This window comes from Melopsittacus undulatus, chromosome 4, assembly GCF_012275295.1.
Source record: "Melopsittacus undulatus isolate bMelUnd1 chromosome 4, bMelUnd1.mat.Z, whole genome shotgun sequence".
In the NCBI taxonomy this organism is placed as follows: domain Eukaryota; kingdom Metazoa; phylum Chordata; class Aves; order Psittaciformes; family Psittaculidae; genus Melopsittacus; species Melopsittacus undulatus.
The window spans coordinates 80069366-80085809 of record NC_047530.1 but is presented as its reverse complement, the minus strand read 5'-3'; the positions used below and the strand labels follow the sequence as shown (position 1 = coordinate 80085809).

General features: G+C 38.5%; 1 protein-coding gene across 1 annotated transcript in view; it reads right to left on the bottom strand.

Annotated features, from left to right (window-relative positions):
* NCKAP5 (NCK associated protein 5) overlaps nt 1–16444 on the bottom strand; it is a 388757-nt gene that overhangs the window by 3953 nt on the left and 368360 nt on the right. The window lies entirely within an intron of this gene.

The following is a 16444-nucleotide window of genomic DNA, read 5'->3' as shown; positions in this document are numbered from 1 at the left end:
GCAAAAGGTACAGAGAATATTGAACAGTACATCTATGATACATCAAGAATTAAAAAAAAACCCCTAATTCTAAAAGTTGTTGCAGCAATATTTATTACTGACATAGAAAAAAAATCAGAAATAAGTTATGGATATTCCTTTGAAATACAGTTGTCCTTTTCAGACATCTTCAATGCCCAGTTCCATCCTTTTGTGAAAAATAATACTTCTTTAACATATTACTGCATTAGTATGCAAGTATGCAAAAGTAATGCTCATGTGATGTGGACAGTAATACTTTATGTTTTTTTCATCTGATGCAGGTGCAATGTATAATATGTAATAAAATACAAACTGTATTGTAATACAATACACTGGTTTAGGCCATTTATTGCTAATTTTATAGTCAGTTAAGAATGTGGGGTCATCTGGATGGGAATTCTGGCAGGGAATTAATATTCTAGAACTGTACTCAGTTATCAGAGGTACAATATGATCTTAGCTCATGATTTTATTAGTAGAGCTGCACTTAAATCTGTTGGTACAAGTCCAGAGGAGGGCCACGAGGATGATCAGGGGACTGGAGCACTTCCCAGTGAAGTCCTATATGAAGATAGGCTGAGCAAGTTGGGGCTGTTCAGCCTGGAGAAGAGAAGGCTGCGTAAAGACCTCACAGCAGCCTTTTAATCTGAAGGGGGGCTATAGGGATGCTGGGGAGGTACTCTTCATTAGGGACTGTAGTGACAGGACAAGGGCTAATGGGTTAAAACTCAAACAGGGGAAGTTTAGATTGGATATAAGGAAGAAATTCTTTACTGTAAGGGTGGTGAGGCACTGGAATAGGTTGCCCAAGGAAGCTGTGAATGCTCCATCCCTGGTGGTGTTCAAGTACAGATTGGACAGAGCCTTGGGTGATATGGTTTAGTGTGAGGTGTCCCTGTCCATGGCAGGGGGGTTGGAACTAGATGATCTTAAGGTCCTTTCCAACCCTACCTATTCTATGATTCTATGATATCACATATGGAATAAAAATATATTTGTGGTTAGAAAGTTAAAATGTGATATTCTAGTCCTTCACACACAGAACACAAATTCACAGACTGAGCTCCATAAGCAAAAATAAAGAAAACTTTAAGCAGAGAAATTAATGTAAGAATCTACATAATCAACAAATAATTTTCTTCCACAGTAACAAAATTATGTACCTTCCTAGAATTGAAAGGTCACTGATAATTTCTTTAAACTTCATGTGTCAGGATAAGTGTTATCCAAATTCTTTAAGATTTTTTTCTCTGGTTATTCTAGATACAATTCAGAAAAAAATACTAAAGACTATTTATTTAAATTTAACCTTAAATGTCTTGTTTTTCACAGCAGTCACAACAGCTGCTAGATGAATCAAAAGACAAAACCAAAGAAACTATTATTAGAATTTGATAAATTCTGTCTGTGGTTCAGTAATGCCTTTAGTTTTGTTCATGTACATTTGATACTGACTTCAGCAGAGTCACCGATCTAACAAAGAACAAGGGTTTAGCCCAAAGATGTTAGTATTGTGCCTTTTAAAGTAATTAGCTCATTAATGCATTTGAGAACCACACTAATGTGAATCAGTAACTCTTCCTGCAGATAGGAACATTTGGCAGCAGATCAGATGGGTTTTATGTGCTTGAGAACTGGGTGAGATTTGGTAATAGTGTAGAGTGCACCCAACCTCCAAGTCAGGGGTTCCAGTGTAATATTTCCTGTATTAGTAGTGACTTTCTGCATAATAAACACGTGGGTTTATCACCACAGGGAAAAACAAAAAACCAAAAAAAAATAGACTTGGTGATGTTGTTCAGTGTTGCTGGAAGAGCCACGATGGAAACAACAGTAAGTGCTTGCTCTCAGACAGGATTCGTCTTAGAAGTACACTCATAGCCATTTCAGGTGTTGACTTTGCTGTTGATTATCCTGCTTCTCCTCTATGAATAAAGAAAGTGTTTGCTATGTTCAGTGTCGTCAATATTAACTTAAGGGAAATGGTAAAGACATCTCCCAGGTTTTGGTCTAAAGGAGAAAAAAAGGCACAGTGCAGAAAAGGACTGTGATTTTCAGAGTGCCTCTGTAGCACTGGCTTGTCATTGTAAAGTAGATCCATGAATACTTTTTTTTACTTATACTAACTCTATTTCTGTATAGAAAATACGTACTGTTATTGCCTGAGGGTATAGGAAGCATTTGTTGTTCTACTTTGTTGTAAGTGGAGAGCTTCCGATCACTGGAGTTTCTGAGGTAGTCAGTATGGGGTGCTTTATAACACCTGAGAGCAGGAACTATTCGTCAGAAGAGAAACTCTATCTGACAGAATACAGACATTCATCACGAGTCACATCACTTTGAAATAAATCCATGAGTCATGAATCAGAATAATGTTTCCTTGTTGGCAACATCCTAAAGGGAATAACTAAAACCCATTAGTGATATAATAAAATCTGGCATGTCACTTCAAGCACAGCAAATTACGAAAACAAAACTAGCCTGCAGTTACACTGATACATTATAAATAGGTGTTATTTCTACATTAATACATCAAATTAGATTTTTTAAAAAACTTTAAAAATGAGAGGTTACATGTGGGTAGAATGCATTTTCAGCGCTGTGTGATCAAAGACCAGTGACAACTGTAGCTGTTGTGAATGGCAGAAGGGCTCTGCAGGTCTAATAGGAAGGAGCAGAGAAGGATGGGCTGGTTCATGGTACAGAGGACCACACAGCTGACATGCAGAAAGGGATGCAACAGCAAGTCCAGCTTTTCTGTATGGTAACCCCTGACTGCCTGGAGGTCAGGCTATGCTTATAAGGCATGTCAGAGCCCAGAATTAGCAATGAACCATTCTGCAGGATAAATGCATTTTCCAGCTGTCTAGGTTTAGTTAACCAGCAGTTTAAAGGGCTCAGAATCAGTTACACACAAGAATAAAATGAACTTTATTTATGTCTCTCATGCACTGGGCAATTTAGTTTTTAGATTAACACAAAAGCAGGAAGGGCATTGCTTCAAGTGAAGTATAACTGCAAAACACTATTGGATAAACCCAACTAAATTGCTATGAGAATTAAATATAGATCAACAGAATCAATACTTAATTGTATAACTCAAGGTCTTTCATTTCAGATCTGATCTCTAATAGGAGACACAAAGTATGTGCACTTTTTATTTTCTTAGTTATTATTTAAAACTTTACTGTGAAGGAAAAAGATTTTCTAGATTTTTACCTTTTTAAAGACTATCCAGTGCTTTGTCTGCATATGTTCAAGGGAAACTTGATCCCACAGTGCCATTGTTTCTTATTTTAAATTCAGAGTTTTACCGATTTAGATATCCTCTAGTTCTATAATTGCTTTGTATTTATGACACAATGGGTCTAAGTGGGATATGCAGTTGCAGCATTTCATAGGTTGCTCACACATAACCCATTTAGTAGAACATTTTTAATATGTTCACAGCTTCTTGTAAAATAGATACAGAGCAGCATTCTGATCAGAGACATACCAGTGTAATCAGAAATAACTTCTCGCTGTATTCAGTGGTGATACACAACAAGTTTGCAAGCAGAAAGGTGTAAAATGAAAAGAGTTGGCTTTGAACTACCGAAGGTAGTAGCTTTCTAATAGCTAGACAGGACAGAATGCAATGGTGGACTCTCAGTGGAAAGTGACTCTCTAGATCTCATTTAACAACAGGTGGACAAGTAACACTCCACAGTAAAAATAGTTGTACAGTCACATCCAGGAAACTACAGAGGTGAAAGCTGTAACTGTGTGACCTTTGCTGTATTATAGCTGAGCTAAAAATGTGATGTTTGAACTTCTTTCTCTTTAAAGCATAACCTTAAATAATAAGTGCTGCTCTCCCTTGTCATAAGCTTTCATCCATTTTCTAGACTGACAGTAAAATAATTTTCTAAATAATGAGCCCCTTTTCCTTTTTCTATTTGAGCAGAAATCCCATGAATATTTTGTTGTAGCAGACAATGACGTTCTCAAAGATGCACCATTAGTTTTTCAAAATAAACAATAAGTGCCAATTTCTTTTTTTCAGGGGAAAAAAATACATTGATATGAATTATTCTTAAGTTTATTAGTCTGTTCAGCAGTTTATAGGAAGGCCATATATACCTAGGTACCACTTCTGGCATTATAGGTAATACAGTAATGACAACAGAACCAACACTTGCCTACTGCATTTAAGAGTATAACAATCTACAAATATATTTTAGTATTGCAAGGACAGCATTTCTGAGGATCCTGAATTGTAAGTAAATTACCTTAGAGGAAATAAAGCTAATTAGCATGAACTGTGTATGCTTCATAGCTGCAGATCTGGACAAAACAGACATTGCGTAATGAATAGGTGACTGAGCAATTGAGACTTACATTGTCTATTCCTTGAATTCTTATGTGGTTTAGGAGATAAAAGATAGTATAGTGAATTAAGCCTTATGCTTTCAGAAGCATAATTTTAATAAAATGATGAAATGACTCGGTACATTCAGGATTCTAATGCCAAAAATATCATCCTCATAATTTACAAAGTATATAATTATTTTGTTGATATGGCTAGACTGTTTTACCCAAGTAGGTATATACCAACCCTTTTAGAAATTCTCCTACTTAAATAAACTAGTATCTTCAGGCCCTAGCTTCAAGTTTTGGCAAATGTAGCTTTTTACCTTCAGCTCAGTTACGAACTGAATGCCACAAATGTGGTTATTTTCTCACAGAGCCTCAGAATGGCCAGGGGCTGCATTAACTGTGCATGGACAAAGTTTATTTAAAATGGAGTGAGAAAATACAATTCTAAGTGGTAACATCTTGGCATATGGTCACAATGCTCAATCAAGTGTGTTGAGGGGATTTATTAAAAAGAAAAGAAATTAAACACCAGTACTTTCCCTAGAAGGTAAAGCAGCACCTTTCATTGGCAGAATCACCAGTTTTGCTTCTCACAGAGGGAATCTACTCACTACAAGCCATGCTTACTGCAATCAGAGGCTTACCAGAAGGCATTAAGGAATAAATGTCCATGGTGAGAAAGGAAGCTGATACTCAGTTTTTAGAACCTCACAGACTGAAAATGAACAAGACATGCGTAGGATACACTTACTTTTCAGAGATCCTTTTAACTTTACTTGTAGAGGGAATTAAATAACAAAATTGTTTCTAGTGACTGGGGAAAAATCATAGTGAAAAAAAACCCCAACTTATGCTGAAAGGTAAGACTGCTGACAAAATAACTGAACTTGACTTAACCATCTGAAGTTCAGTACTATTCTTTGACAGAATTATGTCAAAGGTTACATGCCAGTGATAAGCTACTGAATGGTACTGTAACTGTGCAGTCCTAAGTAATTTCACCATTTCAGTCTTCATCAGACTCTATTTCACCATGCAGCATTTAAATATACAGAGGTTTGTCCTACTGAATGAAAGTAGTTGTCCTTACCTTGATAGAAGTATGACTGATTGACTCAATAAAGAAGAGGCTTTATAAAAAAGGGGCTACAATTTTATCCTAGATTAGAGGTTTAGAGGACTTTTTTTAGAATTGGTATACTCAGAACTGAATCAAGAAGGGGAAAAAATAAAGATTTTTTTAATCTAAAAAAAATACAGCCCTTAAAGAGACATATTTTATCCTACATTTTGACTGAAGGAAAAATTCCTCTCAAACTCCGTAAATGCAGGATCATACTCACACAACATACAATCTCACTGACATTTGCAGTAATCGGGGTCATTTTCTGTATGGCTGAGCTATTCCCAGACTACTGTTCCTAAGTATCAGCTACGTTCTTACCCCTCTTCATCTTCCACCTTTGGCTTTTTTTATTTTGGTAATTACAAAGACACTTATCCTCTCACTCTCAAGTGATGTCTCAGTTCCTGGCCTGTAATGTCTGTGTGTCAGTCACTCAGCATACTGATGGAAAACGGAATTGCCCTTCAAGAATGTACTGCAAATGGTAATTTGTAGTGGGTAATGATTTTCCACACTAGTAATCCTCTCTTTGGAGTACCAGACTAGAATCACTTCAGGTTAACCTGTGACTATCCAAGGTACATCAGCTGACCTAAGGGCAAAAAGACAGAAGGAGATGATACACAAGGAGCAACGTTATGTAGCTGCACCAAGAGCAAATCAGCAGTATGAAGAAACCATGTAGAAATAACTCTCTGACCTATGAAAACTGGCTTGTTGTATGCACTAAGAGGGCTGCGCTGTCTGCAGCCCTCCTGGTGCATGCGACACAAAGGCTGTCTGCAGGGGCATTTGAAGATTATGAATCTTTGCTGGAAGACTTGCAGAGGAAAGAAAGGGAATGTGCCTTCTTACAAGTTTTAAAGATGATTCATAGAGGTAATTTAAACATCAGAGTAAGCTCCACAGCAAATGGTGTTCTCATTTTTAGCCTCTGAGGAGGAAAGTTGGGAAGAGACAAAAAATCTTTCCAGACCCATCAGTCCACCTCTGTGTGACTGCACATTTAGCTGCTATGGAGGGAGCCTCCATGTTTTGCATACACAGTGCACACACATCAGAATGATTCCTCTTCCAAGCTCTCACCAAACAGAAATACAGAGGTGATAATTTTCACATTTGGAAACAAGATCTTCTTTATTCTTAAAAAAAAAATCTGAATAAGCAATCTTAAACCCCACTCCAAGAAAACAGTTTATTTTAGGAGCCTGAAGTAGTTTTCCTTTCCACTCTGGATATGGATGTGGGGATGTGGATGGACAATCATGCCACATATTGCAATGGTAGGGGCTCCTGGAAGCAGCAGATGAGGAGGCTGTAGCCCAAGCTTCCTTCCCAGTAAACCTGTTGCAACCTGAACTATGTGCATACTGTTTTCTGACATTTCTGTGCAATGAGACTATGACAGTTCCTTTGTAATCAGAGAAGACCGGGACAGGATAGATGCAAATAATGATGCTGGTTACGTGACTGCACTTGCCACCTCTTCAGCTGACATTATGATCTGCACAGTTTTCAGTACTGATTCATGCAAAGCATGAATTGCAGAATGGAAACCTCTGTGTAAGTTCATCTGCATCAAATCCTACGTAACGGTACAGTTATTTACATGTACTTTCTAAATTTATGCAAACAATTTATCTTTGCTGTAGGGGAGAATATTTTGAGGGACAGAAGCACAACATGCACAAGAATCTGAGTGGGGATTTCAGATAATTTCAGGCTGCAGAATCAAATTAAAGCAGAAGGATAAATCCTCTCGCAATTTTTAGTTCATTTCAGTACACCGAGTTGTATCAATAAACAGCCTATAGTATAAGTCAGCTTAAGAATAAATGCTATGAAGGATGTTCCATTTTATGTCCTTTGAATTCGATTAGTGATTAGTCTTGGTGGTTAAGCCACATGGGAACAGTAATCAAGGTTTCTCTACTGCGGTTCTGTAACAATTGGAAAACGCTGTTGGCTCATGTCCTATATACCATGATGGGATAGTAACCTAAAATCTAATTAATCTATGAATGAATTATGATTCTAGAAACGTACTATATTATAATCAATTTTAAGTGAGATCCTAACAGAAGATAAGATGAAGAAAAAGCTGTAAAATTACCAGGGGTTGATAAATTCTGTTTACTATGACTGATGATTTTTATGGAGGATAATTTTACAATCCATCAAACTTTTGTCAGTTCAAGAATCATGCTGCCAAACGTATGCAGTAAATTAATTTTTAAATTTACATACTTATTAAAAATCTTATTGAAAGCAGCAGGAAGTAAGCCTTGCTTGAATAATAAAATAACTTGTTATTCTACTGGAAAGAAAACAAACAAAAAAAACCCAACCAACTTTCTATTAAGATGATTTTACAGTAAGGCAGTAATTATAAACAGCTACATGGATTAGTTAACCAAACAATGTATTAAATAGCCAACCCCAAATTAATGAAGAATTAAAAAAACCCCTTGGAAGATAATAAATCAAAAAATGTAATGTAAAAGCTGAGAAATCCATGGTTGACTTTTGCATGTGCTTGAGGACATGTTAACTCAGGCTCATTGGCATGAGCTCCTGGATTCCCTGTGGAAGCATTGGGAGCTGCAGGTGTTTGCCTTTGTGGCTTCCCCACTCAGAGTGCTGAAGAGGAAAGGAGTGTTAGCAATCCTCTGGTGCACATGGCGACAGGAATGAGCCCAGTGTGATGTGCTGCTGGCTCAGAAAATCATTCTGTGGCACAAGTTTGTTTATTCTCACAGAAGTCCAGTTACAGCTGCACCCTAGGTACTCTTGCTAAAAGTTGAACATGAGCCATAGAAACATCTGCTGAACAAGAGAATAAGCAGAAACAAGAAAGGAGAAAAGACTACATTAGCACCAGTGTGGCAGCATGGCCAGGGCAGTGACTGTCCCCCTGTGCTGGGCACTGGTGAGGCCACACCTTGAATCCTGTGTTCAGTTCTGGGCCCCTCACAAGAGAGACATTGAGGTGCTGGAGAGGGGCCAGAGAAAGGCAGTGGAGCTGGCAGGGCCTGGAGCACAAGTGTGATGGGGAATGGCTGAGGGACCTGGGGGGTTTAGTCTGGAGAAGAGAAGGCTCAGGCAGGACCTTACTGCTGTCTACAACTGCCTGACAGGAGGTTGTAGTGAGGTGGGGTCGGTCACTGCTCCCCAGGAACAAGTGACAGGACAAGAGGAAATGGTCTCAAGCTGCACCAGGGGACGTCTAGATGGAGATGAGGAACAATTCCTTCCCCAAAGGGTGCCCAGGCATTGGAACAGGCTGCCCACGGCAGCACTAGAGTCACCATCCCTGCAAGTGTTCAAACACCATGTAGATGGGGCTCTCAGTGCCATGGGTTAGTGATGGCCTTGGCAGTGCTGGGGAATGGTTGGACTGGGGGATCTTAAGGGTCTTTTCCAACCTGTTTGATTCTCTGGTATATGCATATTTAAAGCATATCATATTATAAAAATATGGCACATGGTAGGAGGTGGCATATCACAAGGAAAGCAGGAACTACTTCCCCATCACATACATGGAAGGATGAAGAAGTGTGGCAAAATGGCAGCACTGGGAAGCATGGTGATATGACTTGAGGCAAGTAAGGCACCTCAGGGACCAGCCCAGCAGAGTTCTTGGCTGTGTCTACTTGCAAGGCCAAATTTCAATGTTACCAATCAGTTATATTACAAAGATTTTTCTGCTTCACCTTTGACATGTTACTCCACCGCAGTGATTCCTGTACTGTCTCTATGCCACAGACTTCCTTCTGGTATCAATAAAGCAGTGGAGCCAGGCCTCATGTCCTCTTTTGTTTCCTTCCCTGGTCTCACCTTCCCAATTGCTGCAGTTTACTTTGTCCACTACCACCACTGGGACCAGCCATTCACGCTCTTAAAATATGTACTTTATGTATATAAATCAGGTAACCCATCCTGCCTGCATCCATCAGCAACAAGACTTGCATAATAGTAACAATTCTGCTTCCTCCCTCAGCCCTCTCATTTGTCTCATGAGAGACCAGTGCCAAGGAACAGGCCCTCTTATTTGATTTATGGATTATGGAGTATTTGGTTTATGTTCAAATACTGCATTATGCCTGCTATCAGAGAATCCATAGGTTTCAGGGTATCTGCCACCATTATGAGGAGAAAGTACTATGCCTGTGCTAGTGGTGACAATACCAAGAACAGAAACAGGACAACATTGGATTTAATAATTTAGTTAGTGGACTAAAATATATCTTGAAGGAAATAAAAAAAAAATAAAATACATTGTAACTGATCTCATGTTTACCAGGTAACTCAAGAATACAGTCCTGGACTGTGGCTCGGTAACTATGTGAATTAATTCAAAAGGAAATGAGAGAGACAGGGCTACATGCAAGGAATAGACAATTCATATCACAAATGCAGATTGTAGATGATAGTCATGACAGTCCTTTGCTCAGCTCTAAATCTAAAGGATGATCAAAAAGAAATACTGTGAATTAAGCAGAGTAATGCTGTGCACCAAGATGACCACTGCTGAAGATGCACCTGGAAGTTGCTAGAGATGGGAGATTTATGAAGTGCTCAACTTGCATCCTAACAAAATTAAATCAGTGATACACATCACATTCTGATTAACACACATATCATTTGGCTGTGATCCAAAGAGAATTTTAGTTAATTTATAGGTTTAGATTTGTTTCCTTCATCTTTTAGACACAGGTACATCTGTTCCTGGTCATGAGAACCTCCATTCTGCTTTGTGGTTCAGCCAGGCATATGGATCCTCTCTCACTTGGATCTGGCAGGAGGAATTAGTGGTTGCAAACTTTCTGTAAGGGGCACAACCCTGAAACAGAAGCGGGTCAAGAACAAGTGTTCTGGACAGACGTTTGACTTTACATCTTTGCCTTTTCTGGGTACCAGCAAGGTTGAGGTTAAGCAGGTAACAAGATCTGAAAGGCTGATAAACATTTGTGCTGAGTCCACCTGGGCTATAAAAGTACCCACTTTGAATATGAGGTGTTACTTTGACAAGGCTTTGGAAGTTTTTTCAGAGAAAGGAGACAGTGAAAATATATATTGGAACCCCATTTCTCTGGGGCCCATATGGCTGTGAGAAAACCTTTGTTGGGAATGATCAAAGAAGGAATTTGGTGTGAGAAACCAGGACAGGCTCCTCTTCTCACTGTGCGATTCCTGCAGTGACACAGTAATGCAGTATTTTTTGTACTACTTGTACTACTATTTTTTGTACTACTACTAATTTTGCTACAATTGGGTATAAATAAGGAAATGTGTACGCGAAGTGCTAGCCAGCCACAGGAATGGATTTGTGGACAAAGGCTTTAGAAGATTTATTGACCTTAGCAAGACAGAAGTGTTATTGCAATATTAATGCTGCAAACTCTTGTGAGATTAACAGTAACGCAGAATATGTTCCTATGCCTAAAATACAGATTATAAGATTATTAATATAATAGGCCACTAGGAGGACTAAAATACAACTGGAATTCACATAGACACACGAAACTCATGTAAAACTGATATGCACTCGTTTTCTGACTGAGCAAGGGTGATACAAACAGGATATCTGGATAAAAATACAGAATAAAGCAAATCCCAGGCCCCACTAGCAAATAAGTAAGTTGAAAAGTGTTGCTGAAAATGAAATGGCATTTGACATTTACTGGAATATAAAAAATTGAATACTGGAAGTGTTGATTTCTTTGATATTTTAGATTATTCAGGATTCAAATACTTGTAAGTATGGATTAAAAATTTCTTCTGTGTACAGACACTGTTAGGAATCTTGTATGGACAGCAGGACTGCTGAAGGCAGCAGGTAAAGTTCTGCTTAGGGAAAACTCTTTGCAGGATCCAGGTGTGAATTTGCTTCTGACATTCTGAAAATTCCTCAGCAAAGGGATGATGTGTTTCTGGTTTTAGCCTTTGTAATGCAAGATCCCATCTTGGGTAAGAATGCTTGATGAGAATATTAAGTGATAATGATTATTTGCCTAGCTTTGCTGTGGGGCCTTCAAAGCCCTCAAAGCAGCCTGCTAACAGTACTGGATTAAATTCCAAATGCAGCTGGAAGGTATTATTTATATTCTTTATTTTAAAATGGTGAATTTAATAGCAAAAGAGGTTTAGCAATTTGGACAGTCAGCCAGAACCTCATCCCGATCTCCAGCCCTGCACTCCAAACTGCTAAGCTTTTTGTCACTATTTGATTTTTTTTTTCTTTGCAAGCAGAAAATTCTTCATGGAACGACAGAGGCCTGTATTGCTCTCTCTCGAGACCATCTGAAGTGCTCCTCAACGTACAGGACATGGCATTTATCCAGTGTATGTGGTAGTTAATCAAATGTTTTGCACTGACTTCAGTAGACTTTGGATCAGACCCCTGATGCATTAGAGAGATAAATTATTTAACTTACTGAGTTCCCCTAGAAACAAAATATTGAGCTGCAAACAAAGCTAACAAACACCAAATGGGATACCATCTGCTGCAATAAGCAGAACATGACCAGTTTCCCCCATGCTTGAGATTCTTCCAAAATACAATCTGACATAGGTTTGTTAAACTCCCAACTGTCTTACAAAATTGGCTTAGCACAGGTTAGCAAATGCTAATGCCACCAGCAACAGCAAGCCAGACGCTGATGTATCAATTTGAGTTCTCTATGATTTTATTTCTATTGGACTGCCTTGTGTAAAAGCTCAAGGGTTTTCTGCTATCCAGAACCTATGAAGCCTATAGAGATGCGTCTGTTCATGCCCTGTGTTGCAGGACACTGAGTAGTTTCTGCCCCTGAGTAAATCTGAATGGTAATTATCTATATAATGATGCATTCATTATATTCTGTATTTTGACATCCAGATGCCATGACAGACTGCCTTCTAAAGAGACAGGATATGTAGGCAAAAGAAGCTCTACCTCCCACAGGAATGACAGGAGATACCTGAAATCCCAAGTCCAGAGCATTCCCTACTTGGTATCAAAGTTTTTGGCTGTGCTGGAGAATATATGAGTTCCCAAACACTTTCATAGGGACAGAACACTGCTAAGCTAAATGCAGTGTGTGATACTAGAAGATGATATCAATATTAGACCCATTTCCACTTAAAAAAAATACTGAGAAACCAAATAGTTTTTATGCAATGTGAGGAAAAAGCTAACAGCATTTGCCTTGTAAAACATGACAAGAAGGTGTCTTCATACCTAAATTTGCTGCACAGCCAGGCACTTCATCTTCTAGTATCGCCACAAGTGATGAAACTACCACGAGCAAACAGGACCTCTAAAGGCTATTTAGTCTTCAGCAGCTAACCAGAAAGGCTGCAGCTCTCCGTATCATGCAGCTTTTAGATGATGACTGCTATTCTTTGCCTTGCTCTTCTGCCTCTGTTTTCATCGCTGCTATTAATGATGTCATAATACAGATTCCATGATTTTACAATGGATTTTATTTATAGAAACGGTATATTATAAATGCTGAACTCTTTGGTATCCTGGCTTGTTATAGTGGTTCTCAGAAACATGAAAAGAAGTATGTTCCAGTAAGAGTAATAAAAAAAATACTCTGTAAAATGACACAGATGGAAGTTTCAGCATTCTTTAGTTGCTCATACACTAATGTTATAAAAATACAATAAAGAAATGGGTTTAAAAATACAGAAAGTTTCATTATTATATGATCTTAATGTTGTAGGACCAGATGGAAAAATACACATTATCTGTCCTTCCTTTTAACTCAGGGGAAAATGTCTGCTGATGTTCCATGACATTCCCCACAGAGCCAATGTACAGAAGTGGGATGCTACAGATCAAAATTCTGCCAGATAGAGAAAGAATATCTAAACCAATGTTCGAGCACCTATATAAATACCATGATTTTCACAGAATCCAAATATATGTATCTGTTGGAGACACCAGCAAAAGCTGCAGATTTCTAGCACCTTTGAAAACTGGGCAGCTGAAGTGTCTAAATACGAATTTAGGCACAGCCATTAGGAACTGAAGCTTGAAAAAAACTGTCCTATATTTTTAGTAATTAGGGGCCACAAACAAGACTCTCCAGTCAGGCTATGTAGGGCAACATAATTCTTGCCACCATGATCAGAAAGCTGACTGCTCAGCTACTTCTATTCCTCAGTTTCAGGCATTGTCTGAAAAGCTCTTACATTTCAAACCTGCTTTTGCATCTTAGTACATGTGTTAACAACAAATTTCCCAATCTGGTAACTTTTCTCAGATACAGTCTCTTGGTAAAGTTTAGACATTCCTGTTCTAAGACATAGCACAGGCTACTACTGTGTAGTTAACATTTTAATTTCATAATGCTCATCAGTATAATACATTCATATTTAATTTCTTCATTCCCACCCACTTCTGCTTTATTCTTCATCCACCCAACTCCATCTGAGGTCTCGTTTTCCGGTATGCTTTACAGGGCATTCATTCAATAACCCATAGGATATGTGCATATGTAATAAGATATCAGAAAAATAACTTTTAAATGTTTGGCAATTATTCCGATAATTATTAAAATAATCACTTTGGATTTTATTTGCTGAGAATAACACTAGAGTAGTTAAGGGAAGTTCTTAAGGCTTTTTACAGTATGTAAAAGTCTTAGTGACCTCTATCAGTGATCAAAGAATGGAGTAATGCAGAGAAGGTGGCACTAATGGGAATGGGGCTATCAGGTTGTGCCTTGGCCATTGATGGATTGACGGGCAGTTCCAGCTGGGAGGACTCTCACATGTGCTATGAAAATTTATGTCACTTATCTTAGCCTTTGTGAAAGGTAATCAGACATTTAAATTATATAGCTATATCTTACGAACTTCCCAAGCTTCCCTGTGTCAGTTCTTGCTGGTAAGTCTGATAAATCCCATATTTGTTTCTTCCACCAAATGCAAATATTACTTTCCATTAAAATAATATGAATTATGCACAAGACCTGGAATTCATGTACCAGGGCCTAAAATTATAGTAAGAAATAAAATATTTCACTTTGGGACTTGCTATAGAGTATTTTAGTTCCTAAAAAATGTTTAACTGGTATTTTTTTCTTAAGGATTTAGACAATTTGTGCATCATACTGCAGAAAATCTAATTTCTCATTTAAATAAAAGGTGAATCGCTTTTTGGAGATGAAAACAGCTTGTGGAACAAAAAAATAAGCACCTGCAAGTTATTTCAATGTGATTTTTGCTGAAATTTGCCATAAAATTTACCTCATTTTCAAAGACTATTTTGATTAGGATACTATTGTCTGTGTACATATGAAAACAAAAAGCAGAGTCTTAAAAAAGGAACAGTTTGGTAACACATTTTCAGTATATGGCCACAAGTCCTGCTAGCACCAACTGTGCAACTTACTTCTCGTGTATTTTGCTCAGAACGGAACTCTCATACTAAAAGATCAGTCATTTCCGACCCTACCCTGCATGATGTTTGAGTGCTTTATGCAAAGCATGTCACTGTTACAGACAGGGAAGGCAAGTTTCAGCTGGAAAAAATAAAAAAAAAATCACAGCATTATTCATCTCATTTAACTCTGCAAATCACATGCTCCTCTTGGAGTCAATATATTTTTCAGCTTCAGAAAACAAAGAGCTCACTGAGTACCTCTCTGCCCTACTGCTCTTATCTTGATTGAGTCAATCTAATGTTTACTGTATCCAATTTATTTTTTAGCTTTTTTTTTATTACTAATATAATTTCTACCATTACAACAATTACACTATCTCACAAACTTACTAATAGTTATCATTTGTTGATGTTAATGTGCCTTGAATTCCATTTTGGCCTACAGTATTATTGTCATATTCGGGTTCAATACAGAGAGAAATGAAACCAAAAGTTTTATTTCCAAAGATGGAGGACTGAAGAGTGTCTGGTTACAAATGGCAGCAACATTAAGTGCACTTTGGGCCATGCTGCAAATCACAGCAGCTCCATCTGTCAAACCTTTGAAAAATAAGCTCAGAACATTTTCCACTCAGGGAAATCACTAGCAAATGATACTTCTATTCAGTACATACTTTTGGTTCTTATTAGACTAAAAGATCTGCCTACTTACAGCTAGGATCCGCAGTGGCTATTAAATCCTTACGTAATCTTCAGTTACATAGTCGAATAGACACTATAGTGCTCAAGAGTGTATCTGCAAGGCATAGTGCAGTGTGATGTGAAGGAATTGGTGAGCAAGCTGGGTGGGCTGGGACAAAATGCAGTGGGTTCTTATCAACATTGCTTATTGCAGCTACTCAGCCCTGCTGAGAAATGTCCCAGAGTAACAAGGCCATAAAGGAGCTGTGCTAATACTGTGCCCAAGCAGGCTCACTGTAAATTAGCTCTGTATAGCTCTGTGTTGCTCTGGGCATTCATATGTAAGCAGTTTTGGACCATTCCTCTGGGGACTGCAGGAAACGAGCTGCACGACTGTGATGTCTGGGCCAGTGGGTAATGTGGTTATGCCACTCCTACATGCTGAAAAGACAAGGTTCTCTCTGTAATTTGAAATTACTTGCTGAGATGGTGGGATATGGGGTTTCTGCTCCAGTGAGCAAAATTCCCAACTCAAAAGGAGCCAAGTTCTTCCCTCCTTACAGCACCAAAGGGGTTATATTCAGTGAGCACAACACTCCAGCTGTGGTAACAGGACAGCTCAGTGTGTTGCCTTAAATCAGAAAAGATCACACACCTGCATTTGGCACTTGACAAACTACATGGCCACACTTCACTTGGTGCTGTGAGTTATCTGGGGATTTAGCATTATATGACACTGTGCCATAGCCACTAGAACTGCACCTACATGCCAGTGATGCTTCAAGCCCTTAACTTTCCTCTTGTAGCTGCAGCTTTTCACTTCCTCCGCATCTTCTCTCAGACTCACATCCAAACTATTCTCCTGCTAGCCTTGCACA